Raw genomic sequence first — 21,521 nt, 5'->3', positions numbered from 1 at the left:
AATCTTTTTTACAGGACATCAGTCTGAAAGAGGAGGGACTCTTCTAATGTAGAGAATCTGTGCTTTTGTTCACTGTTGAATGGATGTGGATTCTGTTTTAAAAATACTTAAAATACATATGTTGGTGGTGTTACCATACTTCTGTCTGCAGAAACAGCCCATGTTGCTTTGGATACTAATCCTAACAGCTGCATTTTCTGCATTGTTTTGTTCTGGAGTTTTTAAAATTGTATTTTTACATTTATTTTTATTTTATTGGCTTTTATTCTCCCTTTTTTTTGCATGGCCTTATTCATCTCCCTCTTCACATTGCTTAAGAAATTTCACCTTTAGAGGTCCTAGTTCCTTTGTTGAAAGGATCACTCCTGTCCCCCATAGTTGTGCTTGCCAGAGTTGTCTCTCAGGATCTCCAAGCAGGGCTCCATTATTTACTAATGTGGTAGGTGAAGGCAAGAATGTGCCATTCTGCTGCTTGCATTTCCTTAGCCACAGAAAACTGTGATTTTTCTAATGCACACACATACTGTTTGCACAAAACTGTTGGCTTATGGTTGCCAGACCTCTTAAATCTGTCTTACACCCATGCTATCAGCTGGACTATACTGACAAATTGCACTCCTGAGCTTTCATGTTCAGTTTGGAGCTTGACTTTGGGGCTTATGACTAGTGTATGTTTTAAAGTTGTCCAGGTTCAGATTGACAAGAGTAGGAAGTGTGTAGTGTTATGTAAAATCAAATACTTCTTGCCTTAAAAATCTCCTAATATAAACACTTAGATTGTCTCTAGGTTTAAATGTTGATTTCAAAGTCTTTGCATTTTCAATCCTATAAAAATTTAAAAATGCAGATGTTGATTGTTGAGTCTCCCTAAAAGTGCACAAAGAAAACCCATTTCAGCTCTTTACTTTTCCTTATATATGAACATGTTGCTGTAGGAAAGTTTATTATTTCCATAAAAGATTTTAACATGTAAACTCTACTTTTTGCCTTTCTTAGCCTGCATTACATCTTTGTTATATATATATATATTATGCTTACTGTTATGTGTTTTCCAAAACCTATTTCTAATTGGGCAGAAGGCTGCCAAGGCATTTAAAAAAATCTTATAAAATCTGTTTAACATTTAGCTCTGCTGTTTACCCTAAAGCTATAATTACTTCGGTAATTTTTTCTTATCACCTGCTTGTAAACTCCTGCATTAGGTTATAGCTTACAGAAAAACCTTGTCTGAGGCACTATGTTTCTGGCTTGTGCTACATTCATATTTGTGTGTTGCTAGGATGTACTGGTAAACTTCTAAAACATAGGTAAGGGGACCTTATGATATACAGTTATGAATAAAGGCAACTTACCATGGTTTTGTCTTTTAATTGAGCCAGGAATTAATCTACTTCCTGAAGTCTATCCTGACAGATCAGAATCTAGGTATTCAAAGAGAGAGAGAAGAATATATACCTCATCAGTTGATGATAATTTTTCCTGTTGCAATTTCAGAGAATCCTGGTACAGTTGGGAGGAAAAGGAAATGAATATCAGTATTATGTGGTCTGTGCTAATACAAATAAGCGTGTGTCTCTTAGTTTTACTTTAAAAAAAAAAAAAATCGAATTTTCTGAATCAGCACTGGACAATGTTATCTGCTACATAATACCTTTCAGTAGCATTGTGTGCTTAGAAAAAGCAAGGTTTCAGCTAAAATAACTTGGATTTATAATTTGTTTTAATTTTTTTTTATTTACCATCTAGCAGAGTGTTATTTGCAGTGAAATTTTGTATCTCAGTTGAACCATTATATTCAGCTGTAATTAGAATAAACTGTCGACATGAATTACTGTACATTGGTTTTAGAGATCTGTTTGGAGACAACCATTTCTTACAAAGGCAGAGGCAGCAATTTGCTGTCTAACTTTGTACATTTGGAAAGTACACTTAGTGTAAAATTAATTAGGTCATTAGAAACCTATTATCTTGCCTCAAAGGAACTGATTTTAAAAGTAAGCGTGTTTTCTGTAAAAGGTGACATCTTCACATTCAAACCTAGTTGTGATTCATTCTTAAGGTTTTATTTCTTCATCAAAATGGAGAGGTGTATAAACAGGTTGTAAGTAATTCTCAGTATTGTAGTATGTGATAAGGAAGAAAAAGTAATTCTTTAAAAGCCAACTTTAATGTGCAATAGCATTAATCGTATAGTGTCCAATAACTTATATTTTGGAAAAATAGCTTTGTTTCCTTCATTTCAAGAGTTGTCCAAACACACAGTAGAATTTTAGTTCTTCAGTGTTCAGAACAATGTAATTAATACTATGTGGACAAGTTGCAGCCTGTCAAATGCTATTTGTTATGATAATGTCAACTATGGTTAATTCTTGCAGTCTGTTTAGCTTTGAGGCCTTCCCAGTATTTCACTGATGGTATATAATTGGTTTTCTTACCTATCTGTGTGAACTGAGCAAATAATTAGGGATTTTAGGCTCTATCTTTTCCTTTCTTTCATTCCACAAAGAAAACCCTTATCTTTGGCTAGGTACAGAACTATAACTTCCTGGGAGACTCCTGAAAATGAAACAGAAAAGCCAAAGCCATATTTACTTGTTATTTAACAGGTGTTGCCATTGTCAGTAGCAAATAGTAGTATTTGTATATAAGAGTAGAATCTTGGGGGGTTCTTTTGTTTGTTTTGGTTTGGTTTGTTTTTTGATTTGGTTTGGTTTGGTTTGGTTTTTTTTCTGTCTATGTCTCTTGCTGGGCAAAATCTCTATGGCTAAAGATTATAAGTTTTATATTCTTACTGTCTGTAACACCTAAGCTTTTTTTTTAACAGTGATCTGTTGAGAGGCATTTTTGAAATATTTAGTGATGATGATGTAACGTATTACAGGCCAAACATAAGAAAAAAATATAGAAGAGGTCAGTCTAATAAGGAAAGGTGTGTCTGTGAACCACACAAGTTAGGGTTCTGGGTCTTTTTAAAATTAAACTGGCTACATCTAAATTGCGGGTCTAACCTAAAGCTTTTCTTGTCTCTACAATAGTGTCTCCATTCTGAAGGGATCAACTCTTTGTGTGTCATAGATTAAATTAGTATATGATTTCCAATACATGTTTAAGCATTATCTTTACTGCATGATCTGTAATGAAATTTGCAGAAGAAAAAGCAATCTGAGAAGTTCAGTGGTCTGTTCTTAACTATATTTTGTATCATGTACTGTGTTCTAGGCATCTATTACACCCTTTCTGTACTGTTGAATTGCCTAGAGACAAATTGGTCACTTTATGCCTTACCTCAAGACTGACATTTTTATGGTGCCTAGAAGATAGAGTCTTAAAATTCTAGTATTTGAAAAATTGTCTTGATATCTGAGGGAAACAAATCACAATTCCTACTGAGGAAGGAAGAACTTGTCTGTTAAAAAGGTAGCTAGACTGAGATCTTCCAAGCTGCTTAAGTAATTTAGGCTTCTTGGTTCTATCTATTTTGATATGAAAAAATGCTCTCAGATGGAGACGTGTTAAAGCCTGGACTAGCAATCTGAGATAAGTGTCTGAGTGAATGCTGAGTTTAATTCACAGACAAACAGCTGTGTTTCAGAATGCATTTGCTTTTTTTTTCTTTTTTTTTTTTTTTTTTCCCTTAGTAATTGTAAAGGGCAGCTGTTCTTTTTTCTTTTGTAGCTATTTCTGAACTCTGCTTATTTCTCCCACCCTCAAATGATGAACTGCCTTTTAAAAATTCATAATTAATCCAAACTTTAGTATTTTGAAGCTCCTACTGACTAGTAATGATGAAGCAGGAATGACTCCTGTCTTTTGGATAAAGTCTCTGATGGGGGTATCTTACAGGTATGTCATCCCAGTGAAGGCATATGACTCTTTCTGAATCTTTGCTTTCAGGACAAGATGATGCTGCATCTACTGCCCTCGTGCAGTTTATTCCTCCTGTGTTCATGGCTATCGGCTGAATCTTTTTCTGACTGATTCCTTCAAACACTCCCCTTCACTCTGTCTCACTGGTTTCTTTAGTGTCTCCCTCATTCTGTTTCGAAAACAGAATATCTATGAAGAAATTGTCTATAATGAAGAAGTCTTCCATACATGCATGTGCTTTTCATGCTCTGCAATGCTTTTCTCTCCACCCCTCCAAGTAGGGGAATTTGTGTAGACCCCTTTCCTCCGCAGACATGCTCTAGGCAATTTAACCAATTTCACTTCTCAAGCAGAATTTTTATTTAGTACGTATTTCTGTGCTTTCTTTAAAGCCACCTGCTTAGTTTTCTCTCTCTTTTGGAGACTTCCCTGCCGGGAGTCTGAATGCTGCTGATCATACAGGCAGGATTCAATTCAGAAAAACACAGCAAGCATAATTTACCTTTCAGCTTCCAGCCCCTGTGTTGTGTCAGGGTTTTGTTTTTGCTTTCAGTGGATGCACAAGCTTGCCACAAAGATTGTTTAGGCTGTCTTTAAAACATGGGAAATTTTCTTTTCACCTTTTATATTCTAAACTTTTAGCACAAACCCAAACAGACAAATCCAGTAGGCACTCTCAATATGACAAAGAATTATTTTACAATTAGACTGCAATATGTCAAGAGACTCTATCAGATAAAGGAGAAAAATAGCCATACCTCATCAACTGACCTCTGTTCTGAGTCAATAAACTAGAAGAAGCAGCCAAACCCATCAGGTTTTTTGTAAGAACCATCCTAAAGGACTTGCTTCATGCACTGGTCCAATGAATACTTCTTTTTAGCTTAGGAATTACATGGAGTTATAAGCACAAGGAATCTTCCTTTTTAAGTAAAGAGGCTAGAATTTTTAGAGAACCCTGGAGAAAGTTGGATTGATCACATCTTAGTCCTCAGATATTCGTTAAAGTTATCTTAATAGGCACCTGTATTTTAATATTCTTGTTTTGAGACTACATTGGGTATTCAAATACTGAAATACATATTAAATTGAGTACATGTACAAATGCTTCATATCAAGAATGTGCATAATATTGATATAATCAACACTTTGTCCTCTTCTGAGCATTTTAAGGATAAAATGCAAGGAACTGACAGTGACTTTACAATTTTGCAGTGTAAGTTTGTTTGACCATAATATTCATCTGATACTTTACAAGCTAAAATATCATTTCTGCAGAATAGTCAGAATACAGTTAATTAGCAAAGCGCTGACCAGGCACAAACTCAGATCTCTCTAAAATGTTAGGATGACAGTAAGCTGATCCTGCAAGTTTGCTATGTTTTTAATTGTCTGCTTGTGGCAAGCTTGCCCAATATTGATGCATGCGCATGGTGCAGGCAACCAGTAGGCATGCTAAATACCTCCTCACAAAAGCCTGATGTAAACTTAACTTTGTTTTTGCAGATAAACTGCTGTAAATCCAGTATGAGGCTATGCTGTTCGTTTTTTTTTTGTTGTTGTTTTAAGGTAACCTTGGTAAAAGGTCTTAGATAGCTGAATTGATTCAGCTAATCTCAGGAAGGCAGAATACCATTGCAATTTTGCTGTGTCCTTTCAAAAAACCCATAGATTTTGCTGACTGGCTTCTGCTCCCAGCTTGCAGTAATTGGTGGCAAACACAAAGCTAATGCCTTATTACACAGTATTTTCAGGGGGTTAATGGGTAAGCTGTTGAATACAAAATAGTAAGCCAATAAGGTGGCACCTACAAGAACAAAGATCTGCAATTCATATTCTCCATTGCTGCATTTTTGTTTTATGTCTTTTATCACTGTGTTCTTTTCTGTAGATTCACTTTAAGTAAAGTAATATATAAATAAAAGCTGACATAGAACACAGAGAAGACCTGGCCACCCATATCCATGTTGAAAGTTCTGTGTGTCCATTTATATCTGTAGCTGTTTAGGAACTTATAGGGTAAGGAATTTTTAGTGGGGGGACACCTGAGAAAAAATTATTTATTTACAACAGTAGAATGGATATCTGAATTAGAGAATGAGAATGTCATAAAGTGTAACACTTTTATCAAAGTCTTCTAGCTTCAATAAAATGAATTCTCACCCTTCTTACCATAGAGGAGAACAGATGAAAATATAAATGCAGAGCTCATTTACTGTTTTTTACTCTGATTTTATCTCATTTGTTTTTCCTTTTTATTGACAGCTTCATTTTCAAATTAGGATAATGGCATAATATTCTTTCTCTAATTATGTATATTTAAGTCTCTTTGTCTTGAGGGCTTTGTGTTAGCATAAAGAAATCCAGCTGAAATGGAGTTTTCTCTTATACCATGCGCAAGCTTTGTAATCTGAAACTAATGTGCTCTTATTACAATTGCTCCCTCACCCCTACTTACATCCTTACTTCTTTCTAAAAACAATCATAAAAATAATAAAAACACAAAAACACTGCAAGAGGATGGCAAGCCTTTGAAGACTTAGGATCTTGAGTTTTATGTCCATTCATTTAGAAGGGTGTGTCTGCTATCACAAAGAAGTAAGGTGAACTCAATAGAGAATTCTATTTCTAAGTCACTAAGTTTCCTTTACATGTTTTACATTCAAAAAGGGTATTAGCTCAAGTATGTCTTCCATGCCAACTTTGCACAGCTCTATATTTCTAGAGTGAACAGTCATATTTCACATTTTGGTGTGTAATGGGAGTTGGTTAACACATGGTTAATTATTCTGCTACAGAGCTGTCTGCATTACATGGAAAGGTGTTATGCAGGTATACTAAAGCAGCCTCACACAGATAATAAACTTGAATAAACTTTAATTTGTAACTGGTTCCAAACAGCTGAAACCAAGGAGACAAGGTGGGGTAACCAAAATAACGCTCCAATAACATTTGCCAAACTACAGGTTTGGTGTACCAGCTGGGGAAGTTATTACTACACAACACCACGGAAGAATGAACAACACGTAAGAACAATGACTCCCAAGTGTGCACACACTTACTCACTGGAGGGGAAGCCTCTCACTCAAGGGTACCCAGAAGATGCAGTCGCTCACCCAAAGGGGCGAGGGCTCGCTCAAGGATATCCAGAAATGTTCACTCAGCAAGGAGGGGTGAGGGCACTCCATCCTGGGAAGTTTCCTTGGGTGATGTCCCAGTCCCAAGGAGAGGGCTTCCCATCACAGACCCACTGCTTTGAGGAGAACCACTCAAAGGGGTTCTCCAGCGGGGGCCTCATTTGGAGCCTGGTTGGATCTGAACTGTGGTCATATATGGTCAGTGTTCTAGAAACTTCTCTCAACCAAGGTCTTTTGTTGTCTGAGAGCCTTGTCTGTCGACCAGGGGTCCCGCTTCCCTTTTCCTGCCACAGAGGGCAGGGGGGGGCGTGCTGGGCTGCACCCGGCTGCAGTGTGTATGTGACAGCAAGCACAGCGTGCTGCCAGAGGCGCCGAAATAAGGGCGCGAAGGAGCCGGTGGCCACCATGTTAGAAGTCCTATCCCCTGCGCGGGGGTGCTCCTGACACAAAAGGAAAGGAAGAGGAGCTAGAATAATTTCTCTATTGCATTTAGCTGACTTATATTTGGATTCATTGATTTTGCATAGATGTGGGCATTAGCAAGGAAGAGAAGGCAACATCCGTATATGTTCTTTTAAGAGATGAAGCAGAAGATATAAGGGTTTGGTTTCCTTTGCTTTGGGTTTGCTGCCAGGTAGAAAGCAATTCTTATATTTCCCATATTTTCTCCTAGTGTTTGGGGGCCTTTTTTTTCTCTTACGGGGATAGTAACATGATATTAAAAAGAGATAAAATAAGATAAATCTTGCAGAATGTCAATGTAAACTACTCCTTCCTGCCTCTTAAGAGGGTAAACAACCAAAGGAAAGGGAACTTTGTTCTTATGTGATGAACAAGCAGTTGTGCAGAGAGCATGTGGGCACTGCACTTCACCTTTCTAGACTATAGGCATTTGCAAACACAATATTTTTAAAATTAGAAGTAGCCTCTTTTAATTTTATGGGACATCTGAAGCTAGGGATGTAGAATGGAGATAGCTACATGTGGAATAGCTGAACCAAAACATTTAGACTTTCCACTACCATCTGTTTATTGTTTTAGTTGTGGTGGTTTATACAGCTGTGTGAAAGAGGTCAGTTTATTTATGAATAGCAATGCTAACAAATTAATAACATGGCAAGCATGCTGCAAAGGTGCTGACCTTTAGAAAGGAAGAGCTGTTACACAGAGAAGGTTGACTTTATTAAAATCTATTAGATGCTTTTGCAACCAGTCCCAAGGGTGGAATTTCAGATAAGCCAGAACTGTGGGGCACCTGACGAGTCATTAGGAAGGTAAGCCTCATTTAATCAGAAAAATCATACATCTGGTAGTGACATCACATGCATGAATGGTAGCTTCACTGTTCTCAGTGATTTATGTTGATTTAAATAAAATCTTGTTTATTTTTTATTGTGCAGTAAGTATTTCCAACTGCTGTCACAACTAGCTAGATGGCTAAAGTTAGGGTGTATCGCCATTTTAAAATGAGTATACTCTCCCAGAATGATTCTGGAGAGCTTCCCAGCTGACTTTACTACAGATGCCAGACCTAAGGCTAGTTTTGACACTTTTATCCTTATGATTGTTTGTTTTTTACCAGTAGAATGTTCGGATTTAAGGCTTTTTTATAAGCGTTTTCCCCTAGTGCATTTGCTGAGTGGAAAAGGGATGAAGGTGTATAAGAGCTCTTGAGGGTATTTAATAGAACCCTTAAATACTTGGGTTTGAAGTTTGTGATGATTTGGACTTAGATCTGTCAACTTGACTTAAAATTACTGTTCATACTGTTTTCTGTTGTAAAATAACATATTGTAGGTCAGTAGAAAGTTGGGTGTGATGTTCTTTTTTCTGTCATCCTACTGAATCATTTGTTGTATATCCTGTTATGGATGTGTGATTACTACTTCTAAGAACAGTCTTGTGTGTCGGATTTCAATAGTCCTTTTTCCCCCAATCCTGTTTCTAATGAAGTCAGTGAGAAATTATTAAGTACCTAAGGAATGCAGACTTGGATTTTGAACTTCATTAACATCAGTATCTTGTATTTCCATATGAAGATTTCTCTCCAGGACTCCAGCTGAGTCATTGGTATGCCCCTTCTAGTTCTGTGTGCATTTTTAAGTGAGGTGAAAGCCTGCTTTTCATTTTAACCATTTGTTTTGAAAGCTGAAATGAAAAGGAGATCATGCAGATATCATGCTTTAACAAACATGACAATGAAGGAAGTGGAAGAATACTATTGGTGGCTCATTGCTGATGCTGCTTGCTTTGTGGGACTGTGTTAGATATAGCCCTCTGAAGTTGCTGATCTTGCATACATCCACATCTGAAAAGATGACTACACCCTGAAAAGTGACATGTCTATCGAGCAAATAAATACCTTTTGCTGCTGAATCAGTTAATGGAAGTCATCGGGATGTCTATTTTGTGTGATGATGTTGTGGTTTGAGCCTGGTCGGCAACCAACCACTGCAGCTGGTCACCCTCCCTTCCCCTCCCCGCCTGGGAATGGGGGAGGGGATTAGAGAGGTGAAGGGAGACTCACAGGCTGAGATAGGAACAGTTTAATAATGGCAATAAAATGAGAACAATGATGATGATAGGGAAAAAAAAAAAATAAATATATAAACAGGCAATGCACAACGTAATTGCTCCCCACCCGCTGACCAATCCCCAGCCCGTTCCCGGCCAGCAACCCCGAGATACCAAGATCCCACAATCACAATCCCAGAAGCGAGAGAGAGAGAGAGAGAGAGAGAGAGAGAGAGAGAGAGAGAGAGCTCCTTCCCCACCACCCCTCCTCTATATAGTGAGCATGACGTGCCATGATATGGAATATTTCACTGGCCACTTTGGGTCTGGTGCTCTGTCCATGTTCCCTCCCTGTGCCCTGGCGCACGGGCAGGACATGGGGAGTCGGAGAGTCCTTGAAGTCTCGGTAGCAGCTGAAAACATCAGTGTTTTTCCCATACCAAACCCAAAGCTAAATCCAAAACACAGCACTCATCTAGTCCCTGAAAAGGAATGTTAACTCTATTTCAGCCCAAACCAGGACTGATGATAATGTTTGAGAAAATTCCCAATGTCAGATCAAAAAATAAAAAAGTCTGCATTTTGTTTACCCTACTGAAATTATCAGGGCTGTCAGATAGTAAGGTTCATTTTCAATGCTTATAAATATTAAGGTACTTGAAATGTCCTAGAAATATTTATTCAGTTTATTCATTATTTCCGGACACCATAGTATAATTATGTTGACTGAATAAAAGTCAATGTGCTTAAATTTGGCCACATTAAGTTCAATGAAGAGTTTATCTGACTATACCTGTAATTCTTTTATGCAAGTTTAAGGCAATTTCAGATGAATGGTTTGTTAAGCCATAGTAGAGTAGAAAACAATGGTGCAAGATGCATTAGAAGATTATCCATGGGAAATATATTGGTTTGTATTCATTTAATTACTCAGAGTAAAAAATGCTTTTCCTTAAAGTAAGACATATCAGAAGCTTAACAGCTTTTGTTAAAAGTTTTGCAGTCTGTGTAAGAATCTTTACAGGAAGCCGTACAAAACCACTAATACTCTTTACACATGCAGACAGCAAGACTTGCAAGATAAATAGTAAAGAAAGCATTAAAGACCCTTGACCGCAGTTTTCATGAGGAAAGAAGCCCACAGACCTATCAGCGTTGTTGGAGTAAATGAGGCAGAGCTCCTTCACTTTTTGTTTTTACTGCAGAGAAGGGGCTAGTAGTAAAAGTATATTTGCATTAACGTTCTTTTAAAGTAATTTGAGGATAAAAAGTAAAAAATGTGTAACAAAAGTTTCTGGTGGAATGTGAGAAAAGGTGAAATCTCACAGAAAATGTGAGGACAAAACTATAAAAGGTGAAAGACTGAAATGAGCCTAGAATAGTATTTTTCTTTATTCAGCCTTGTGTTCTTCAAAAGAATTAAAAGATTGACTCTAAAGTCACAGCAAATGTGACTGATTTGATGCTGGTTGTATCAGCTGCACAATGGCACATACACACGGATCTAATGGTTCAGGATAACCACACACACACTACTCTTCACAGGAGAAGTCTTTGTTTTAAGCCAATGACAAATATTGTTTTAAGTGAAAGCACACTTCAGACAAAGATAAGGGTTATAAACTTTCGCATGAGGAATATTGTTGGTACTGTGTATTATTGTCAAGAGAAGAATGGCTTGAACAGAGAGACAAGACAGCTTGATTTAACTTCATATTAACTTCTTAGTGTATTGCATTCATTAGTTGAGGATACTATCTCTAAAAATAGCACTTGAAAGTGCCTATGAATTAGATTTTATGACATGAAAATGTCATTTCCAAAAGAATCAGATATTATACAAGATATGACATGCCAGTGCATAAACAGTGCCCAGTGAACAAAATGGGAGCAAAACATTTCTGTCTTTCCCTTAGGTGTTGAACTCTAACTTTGGATGTAGGTTAAGCTATATAGACTTAATAGCTGGTTGGTTTTGTTTTGGGGTGGGGTTTTTTTGATTGATTCTCAGGTCCTTAAAATACCATTCAAAAGCTATCTCCAATTTCAGCTGCCTTTTTTTGTACAACAGGTTAAATTCAAGAATGACAGAGATTGTAAATCAAGAAAGATTCTAGTAAATCTGTGTAAGTTATAGTATAGCAGAAAGAATAAGAAAGATGTTTTGAAAAGTGGCTTCTTGTGGGCATATGGTAAATTACTTTTTTTTTTTAAACTAAGTACTTGTTTGTGTTAGAATTTATAAAGGGTGGTTAAATCATAATAGAAAGACATCTTTGTAATAATATTACAACTGTAATGAGGATATCAAGTGCTGTACATTCAGTGAAAGAAAAACATTCACTGAAAGCAATCTAGATTGAATCCTTTTATATACTGCTAATATCTGCAATAATGAATTGATTCCTCTGGTCTAGATAGGCTATTATTGTACAAGTCCCACCTGAGAGACATGGTCTTATTTGATGTAAACAAAACTTTCTTTGTGCTGCTGAAATCACCATGTTTTAATCTTATATATATATGTATTGCCCCGAGGAAAGCATTGATAATTGACTCATGAAACTCCAAAGTAGAGCATATATAGTTCCAAAAGTGGCTGCTTTATTATTTAGCTCTTTAAAAGGGCAGTGTGCCACTGCTACCTGTGTTTTAGTTACAGTGACGTTAGTTTTTTCCTTCCCCTGCTATGACAGCTATTCCTTTTTTGTTTCATTGTTTGTTTTGGTTGGGATTTATTTAAGCTTGTAAGAACATAGGAGGCTCCTTGTAGTTCGTTAGTCTCTAATAAACACAGACCTATGTCTCTATTGCTACCTGGGACTGTTTCTTTTTCACATTGCTGCCTTAATATTCTTAATGCCATATTAAAGAAACTTAATAAATGTTAAATGTCTGCTTTAAGCCATTAAACCATTTAAAATGGGCCTTCTGATACAGAATCAAGTAATTACTAGGCAAGTTACAGTCTAGCATCACCCTTTTTTGATTCTTGCTATTGAAAACCAGACTACAATCATCAAGCACAATATTTAAAGAATCTTCAACTTCATAGCTTAAAATCTAAAAGACTTGGACTAATAGACTTTGCCTAGATTGAACAGGGTTGAATTTTTTCTTAGAATTAATGAATACTGCTCTTTTATTAATAAATTGATTTATGAGATGTAAATATATTAGTGGTGACTATTGCGTACATTGAACTGTCGGTCAATGAAGGTACATAGAACTGGAACCAAAAAATGATACCAGTGTCCTTGAATATTAATGGGATTCTGATTTAACCACAAAATAAATCTAGAATTGCTGGTATCACAGTCTGTCAATTTACTGTTGTTCACTTACAACCCTTGCATTTGGTGTTCAGGTGTATATTTTGAGATGGGAATCCAGCACACAGGAGACCATGGCTGTGGGCAGTCCAGCAGGCTTGAAGGTAGCACTGCTGAGAGATTAGTGCAAATAAGTGTATTGATTCTTCCCAGTCAGGGTCTTTACAGTTCAGCTGTTTGCACTGAACACAGTGGTTAAAAAAATATTAAATGCAGAGTAAAGAATACTTTATAATATTGATGTTAAAGCTTCTTTCAGCTAAATCATAATGTGAGAAAGAAAGAGAATGATACCTATTTTTTGTCCATGCTATAATTTTAACTCTGTCTATCTCAACTGTTCTCGACCTAAGTGCCTTACATACAGCCCTTAACCTGAGGGGCTTTTTTTTTTTTTTTTATCTTTTTCTTAAATATAATTAAATAAAACTAGAAATCTGTTCACTGAAGTTTTGGAATAAAGTACTTTTCCTTCAGTATTCTCTGCTTACACATATGCTGTAGGAGGAGGATTCTTTTGGTAAGTGAAGGAAAAAAGAACAATTTACACTAGACTCTTGGTGCCTGCTCCCAGGAGGTGTGCATCAGATGACTAGCCACTTGCAAAGTCTCATCACTGAAAGTGAAACTGCAGGTACTCAGCATCTCCACACTCAGAGTCTAATTTTGTGATTCTGTTGGAGCCCAATAGTACTTGGAAAAGTGACACTGCTATTGTATTGCAACAATATATAGGACTGTTCAATGCAGTATTTGGTTCAGTCTTTTGTGTGATCAGATTGAAAGCTGCAAAAGCTTGAAAAAAGCTATCTGGCAAACACTTTCTCACTGATGTTTTTTCCGGAAGCTTTTGTATCTACGGAGAGTTAAATTAGGGTTGATGGAGAATTTAAAGTTAAAAATTAATTAGAGTAGGTTGAAGTAGTAAAATGCTTGGTGGAGGAAATCATTGAGGACATCAATGAAGAGCAGAGAAATCAAATATTAAAAAAAAAAAAAAAAAAAAAAAAAAAAGAAGTAATCTATTGTAGAAAATAGAATGAGAAGACATACTGTGAGTCCCACCTACTCATTCTTAGCTGACAAATAATGAGTTATAATTATGCATGTCAAGTATATATGGTCACTTGCTGCTTGAAAATACTGGCAGAAATACCTGTAGCGTGATCTGAAAATATACACTTAATCATAATAAGTGAATTAGAAGTTATTTCACTAACAAGTCAAAAAGGGCAATTAAAGGAAAATAGAAAGCATTTAAAAATGTTACTTGACACAGAATAACATACCTAGTACTATACCTTGCTATTAATCAATAACCTAAAATCTGGATATCTGGTGGAATCTTGGCACCACTGAGATCAATGGTAAAACTCCTGTTGTCATCTTGGGAGAAGAATTCCATGCTTTTAATGAGTTTTTGACAGATATGGTGCCTTTACCAGTGCCTTTGCATATTCTTTTATTTTTTTTTCTCTTGAATTAATATATCACACTAGAACATGTTGTCAATGTCAAAGGATACTGTATCTCAGCATACATAGTGATTCAAAAGGAATTAGCATATTCTCATGAAAGATAATAATGTAATGTTAGAGTATCAGTTCTAGTATAGAGACATGTCAATGATGAGTGACAGGAACTTACATTGCACTAGATAGGCAGATGTTATGAATAATAGTTTGCTTAGTGAGGGCAGACATTTCTGTGCCTCAGCTGGGCCTGTAGGTTTCAGAAGCAGGTCTCAAATGCTTATTTTTCTTTCTATTGCATCTTGATTAGTTTGATGTTGTTTTGGTTTTAGTTGGAGCAGAGTTAATTTTCTTCCTAGTAGCTGGTACAGAGCTGTGTTTTGGGTTTAGGGTGAGAATAATGTTGATAACACACTGATATTTTAGTTGTTGCTAAGTAGTGCTTATCCTAAGTTAAAGACTTTTTAGTTTCCTGAGCTCTGCCAGTGAGTGTGTATGCAAGAAGGGGGGAGGAAGCATGGCCAGGACAGCTGACCCAAACTAGCCAAAGGGATATTTTATACCATAGGACATCATGGCCAGTATATAAGCTGGGAGGAGTTGGCCAGGAGGTGCAGATCACTGCTCTGGAGTTGGTCAGTGGGTAGTGAGCAATTGTAGTGTGCATCACTTGTCTTTTCTTAGGTTTTATTTCTCAGTCTTTTTGTTACTTTCCTTTTCACTACAATTGTTCTTATTATAATGTTATTATATTTTACATTATTTTAGTTATTAAACTGTTCTTATCTCAACCTGTGAGTTTTACTTTTTTTTTGATTCTCCTCCCTATTCCACTGGAATAGGGAAGGAGTTAGCAAGTGCATGCATGGTGCTTAGTTGCCAGCTGAGGTTAAACCACAACAGATGTAAACTAAAGATATCTGAGAGAAATGGTATGGACTGTAGTAAAGAAACTGAAGATAATCAGTAAATTTAATCTTTCAACAATTCCTCTCCCAAGTCATAATTGAAGTTATGGGACCAATATAGCTATGGCTAGATTTGCGAAATGTATTAAAATCCATCTACACTCACATGTGAGCCCAAGTTGCATGTACTTCTTTATCCTCATGTAAACTCAGTAATAAATTGATTTATGGTGGTAAGTGACTAAAGAGTGATCTTGGAAAGTATTTAACTCTAGTTCTGGTCAAGTTTCCTTCAGTAAAAGAAAAAAAAAATCAAAATGTATTGTGCATGTTTATTTCCCTTCACTCTAGGATAGATTTATTGTTTTTTCTTTCTTCCTTCCTTGTGAAATGGAAGAAACCATCACAAGAGAATCTCTAATGGAGTCTATGCTGAATCCTGCCATCAGGAGGACAGTATGATTTCTGACTTTTTCCAAGGCTCCCTTTTGGACACTTTTTCACATTGGTAGAAAAGGAATTAAATCATATTTTGAGGAAAACTAGCTTTTGAATGTCACAGTGTTTCTTAGTGGTTGATAAGTGCTGATGTGTTAATAGACATCTGGACTTTGAAAAAAATCAACAAATCTCAGTAGCAAAAAGAAAGTCTTCTTGTTTGCATTATTTTGGCTGCAGCATACTGGATCAGAGGAACCCAAGTGTGGGGGGGAAGAATGTTACTTTTGATAAAGAATACATGTAGGAGAAAAAGGAGAAACAGGAATAGTTTCTGCAAGAAAATATAGCAAGAGAGCTTTTAGCACAGCTAAAAACACAGAGAGCATGGAGAAGGTACAGAGGCAGTCCACAGAACCCATGGAAAGTAAGACTTTTCTGTTCTTCTACGTGAACTGTAAAAAATATATTGGAACCAGAAAGCCACTGAAAGATCATTTCATTGACATCCTAAATGAGAGGACCCATCTTGAAAAGGTATGGTGATCAGTTAACTCATTTTAGTTTTGTATTTTTCTATTGTCAATGTTCTCACATTTGTTTTGATGTAAGAATAACATATATGATAAAACCTTGCTAGGGTTTTTACAAAACCCTTTTGGTAGATTTGTATGCTTGATGTTAGAAAAAGGTGAAGACAGTACCACCATTTCTGTATTGCTTTACATCAGGCAAAATATTAAAATTTTGAAAATAATAAATAATCTTGATTTTTCTGTCTTCCACCCTTACAATTAAAGATACATTGCATCAGTGATAATCTTGAGAAAAAAATATTCTTTTTTATGAAACCTGTTTGCTATTTAAGCAGAAGAATAGATTCAGCACCAAATAAAAGCTTTAAATCTGTTTTAGATGTTTTTTCTTTTTTATGACCCAACATTACAAAGCTAGTAGACACAGTAATAAAGAACTCTGTGTGTTCAAGTATTCTACCATCTCTTCTGATTATCCAAGTGTAGCTTTATTTTCCTATTCACTTCATGTCAAGGAATACATAGTTGTTAACAACTGATGTCAAAGGATACCATCAGTGCTTTGACTTGATGGTGTCAGTAAAATTTGTACAAGACATGAGCTCAGATCTCAGAAACTACTGTACAGCCTCAGTGTAAATAATTTTATCTGAGACAGTAAAACAAGAATATTTAGAGCATCTTGTTAAAGAATAAGTAAAATGCTAAAAAAAAATATTTTCTAGAGGGAGTTAATAATCTGGAGATAAGCAGAGACTACTTCTTAGCTCTGGGAGTTAACTGTGTAAGATTCTTATTGACTGGTTCTTATTAACTGGGGTGGTGGAACTGGATATATGGTGTTTCTCAAGGCCTTGCCAATTCATGCTGTGTTGTGTTTCTTTGACTACAGCTCAGTTTACTGCTCATTCTAAACCTAAAATAAATAAAATGACTGAATATACTCTTAGAATAAAAAAGAAACAAGAAATCAGAATATGTAGTCTCCTAAGGTTTTCTGAATGAACATGAATCTAAACACTTGAATTTAAATAAATGCTTTTCCTTTTCCTTTAAATGATTAATATTTCTCACAGAAATAATTAAAAAATATTAAAATTTCTATTTGAGAGCTCATACTGTGGGATTCCAGTGACCCCTAAATGTTTTGTGACCTCAGAAAGCATTTGCTTTTCTTTTATAAACAAAATTCTTGAAACTTAGAACAAACACTCTCATGCATGTCTGCATACAAGTCAAAATAAATCTTTGATTAGATGAATTTCAATATAGGGCTCTAAAAAAGTTTCTATTTTAGATTAAATGTTTTAGTTCTTTAGGTGAAATAACTTTAGTTCTATAGGTGAAACTAGGTGAACAAGAAACAGCCAACAGCCATGATGGGATTATATAGGTTTTCTCATATCCAGAAAAACTTATATCAGTTCCTTGTTTCCATTTGGCTTCAGGTTTAGCAGAACAGTTTTGTTAAAATATGCCATTTACCTCTGCTTCTAGAAGATGAGTAGGCAAGACTATGGTTAAAATAAAACATACTGTATGTGTATGGTAGGGGATGAAACCACTAAGTGTAACTGACTTTGGAAATATGACCTTAGCTTTGTCTTTGAATTACATTGTCATAAAACCAAAGCTGAAGAAAGAAAAAATCCAGCCTTTTGAGGTATGATTAGTTAAGCATTTTGCCAGAAGAAAAGTATAAATATTACAAAACTGAAAATGCAAATTTTGAAGAAATAGAACATCTGGTGCCAATTGCTTGTAATTATTTTGCAAATGATGTTTTTCCCAGTGGCATTGTATTGTTATAATTGATTTCCCAATATTTGACAAAAATATAAACACAGACTGTATACCAATAATTAAAATAACTCTAATAATAATAAAGAAACTTCAGCATTCACACTGTTAAGTGGTGATATTATTTGGCAGGTTAGTTCTCAAATAAATGCCTTACTGAAATTTCTGTAGACATTCCTAGGCTATTCTTGTTGGAACAGAGATACAAGGGAGCAACCTGTGTGTGTATTTGTTGTGCCAGCGGCACAAGAAAAGGTAAAAGAGGTGCTGGAGTTAAAATATAAATATGCAGTTGGGAAATTAGTTCTCTGAAATGTTCTCTGGGTCAGACAGAAAGATGGAGATGCAGCATTTGAAGATGAAGCTGATGAAATTAATGTGCTCTGTGGAAAATGAATCAGCTTCATTACAAAATGGAGAACTTCTAGAAATAAAGGACTAGGCACAGGAGGAATAACCAAAATTAAATTGAATTCCTGGCATTAAAATTAAATCTAGACAAAAGAACGAGGAAAAGCTGTTGTACATGTAAGAGCACATTGCTAAGGTTGCTACACCCTTTGAATTAAGTAAATATATATATATTTAAGCAAAAAAGTCTAAGAAAAGTTTCCATATGGATTAACGTGTGAGTTAAAAATTACAGCATTCAGTGTCTAATATAAGAAGACAGTCTTGGCTGTTGATGTTAATTGGTCTATTTCTTTTTTGGTGAAGATTTATTAATACAAAAGCTTGGCATATTCTTGACTTAGTTTGCTTTGAAATGGAAAAACTTTGAACATTTCAACCATCTTTATAAGATGGGAAAAACATTGCTTAAGTATCTTAACTTCTTTCTAGTCACTTCCTGAAGTCATCCTGAGGAAATCAACGATGAGAAGATTCTATGAGTGAGTCCATAAACACTATCCAACAATTTCAAGTTGTTTCAAATATGTTAAATCACCCAAGTCTTCTGTACGAGAGTAAAAGTCTATTGTCCATCTCATAACTATATCAGATTTGTCTTGGCTTATTTTCTGGGGTTTTTTTGACAACATCTTGGTATCACTATTTATAAAGAAACACCGTAGTATGATTCAAGAAAATTGGCAAACAGGAAGGAATTCTGTATGAGTTGCAAAGCAGTATATCTCTTTTTTTGCCCTGGATTATGCAGGGGAACCATCAAGCACTTCCAAAGATGAATAAATCTATTAAATGAATACACTGAGTAACAAGATCTTATTTATAATATAAAAGCTAGATTGCACTAGGTGCAGCTGTCTTTAGCTTCTGTAAGTTACATCTGTGAGACTCTATCTAGTTTTAAAACTTTATGGCTTTTTTTTACATCTGTAAAGCAGATTACACCAGCACAGAAGAAGAATGTAAGTAGTATCATATATGTTATCCTAAAGCCAGATTAAAACTCTTTGAATGTGCCAACTGCAAAGCAGATCCATCAAATATTCAAAGGAAAGTGCCAGAAAGAGAGGTGATATTTATAATGGACCTTGTGCATGAAAACTTCTGTTGTAGGTATTTTGGTCAGAGTAATGATTTTCACTATTTAAATAATTAAATTGATGCAACCGCTATGGTGAACAGTTAGACTGCAATAAAATAGAGGCATGTTTATGTGACTATGTTAACCCTCATATAAGTATCTTCACACTGATACAATGCATGTTTTGAAGGAAATTGTTCCATTTGGTCATTATGTAGGTAAAGTAATTATGAACAAGGTCACAGGAACAAAATTCTCTCTAATGAGCCTTCTTTCTCACTCTTGGGAAGTTCAGCACACAAGAATTCATGGATGAAATAAATGTGCATACCCTTGGAGAAACATTTTCTTTTACATAATTATTAGGGAGAAATGAATTTAGGTTTCTGGCCAGCAAGAAAAATTTGCACATCTATGCTGTTGAATGTTTTTCCCCAGTAGATTCTCTTGATGCTGTATTTGTTTGATGTTCTTTATTGAATGTACGGTCTGAGCTGAGTGTATATATACAAATCACCTCGCTGATTAAAGATCATGCCTGAATGGAATATCAGTTTTTTACTTTATAATCTTACTTGCAATTTCTGCGTTGCATTTCTCCTTACTACTGTCATTACAGAGTTGACAGAAGTAGTCCTGATACTTCTGCAGTAGAGTCTAATATTGTAGTGTGATCGTTGTTTTACAAGACAGGTAAAGTTTCAGTGAATCCATTCTCAAGCCATTATGAATCACTCCCTACCAGATAGCACCAACAAAAATGGGTTTGTGAATATTTAAAAATGACATGCAATTAGTATGATGCTGGTATAACTAAAGCTTTTGTCTGCAAAGGCTAGTGATAGTAACAGAAACTTACTATATTGACAGATTTGTACAGTGAATTTACATCTGATGTAAATGAGTTATCTGACAATACTTTTGTAAATGAGATATATGAGTAAATATCAGGTCTACAGAAACAACATTTTATGTTTCTTCAAATGCCAAGAGCTGCTTTTGCCGAGTTTGCTTTTTCTTTTTAAAGCCCACCCTGACATAAGAAAATTCTTATACAACCCTGAACTTTTATAGGCCTTGGGCATAGTCTCTGTGAGAAGAACAACAAAAATATAGCAAAACTCTGGGGTCTGATCTTTGTGCAGGGACTATTTCTGGTCTTATTTGTACAATGCCTCCTACAATCCTTTAGTCAATACAGTATTGCATATAAAAATAATTCTGTCAGAAGCAAAAAGTTTATTTGAGTTTTACTGTGAACAGATGAAAATAAGAAATCTATTATGCACCAGCCATCTTCAAAAAGATTCTGTATGTGTGTGTGTGTGGTGTGTGTGTTTATGGATATCAATCAAGGACAAGTGAAAATAGAAACAACTGGATTTTGAGTTTAGGAAGGGCTCATACTTTCCTTCCATCAATTTTCCCTAATGCTGGGATGACAAAGTGCCATCCCTGCATGTTTGACAGTAACAGAAGCAAAAATCAATGGAATTATTGTGGGTTTGCAAATCGTTCTTCACAGTGCCGTGTGAATATCAGTGTTTGCTACAAACAGTATGTGAGCTGAAAGAGGAAGAATGACACAGTGAAAACTACAGTCTTTTACTTTTTCCAGTATTTTGGTGCATGTCCAAAATATTTGGTGCTAATGTCTTTCTGAGTCTTAAATTTCTATCCAAGTATCTTGCTGCAAATTGGAATGTACCTATAAAAATAGTGTTGCTCTGACTGCTCCACTAGGAAGTCTGTAACCTGTTCAGGTGAGTGGCAGTTTACAGAGAACAGAATTTTATATTGCCACTAACACATGGATGGGAAAATGACAGTGGCACACTTTAAATGGAATACACATGCTAGCCTTTATGGAATTCTCGTTAATATTACAGCATTAACTTCTATACTTAATAGGAAACATTAGCTTGGAAAGGACAAAAATTGTTCATAAAAAATTCAAAAAACGCACATGGAAAGTTCTCTGTTGCCAAAAAGTAAAAAAAAAAAAAACAAAAAACAACAACAAAA

Source organism: Tyto alba, unplaced genomic scaffold, assembly GCF_018691265.1.
Source record: "Tyto alba isolate M040663 unplaced genomic scaffold, T.alba_DEE_v4.0 Super-Scaffold_5, whole genome shotgun sequence".
NCBI classification, from domain to species: domain Eukaryota; kingdom Metazoa; phylum Chordata; class Aves; order Strigiformes; family Tytonidae; genus Tyto; species Tyto alba.
This window is presented reverse-complemented; position numbering follows the sequence as displayed.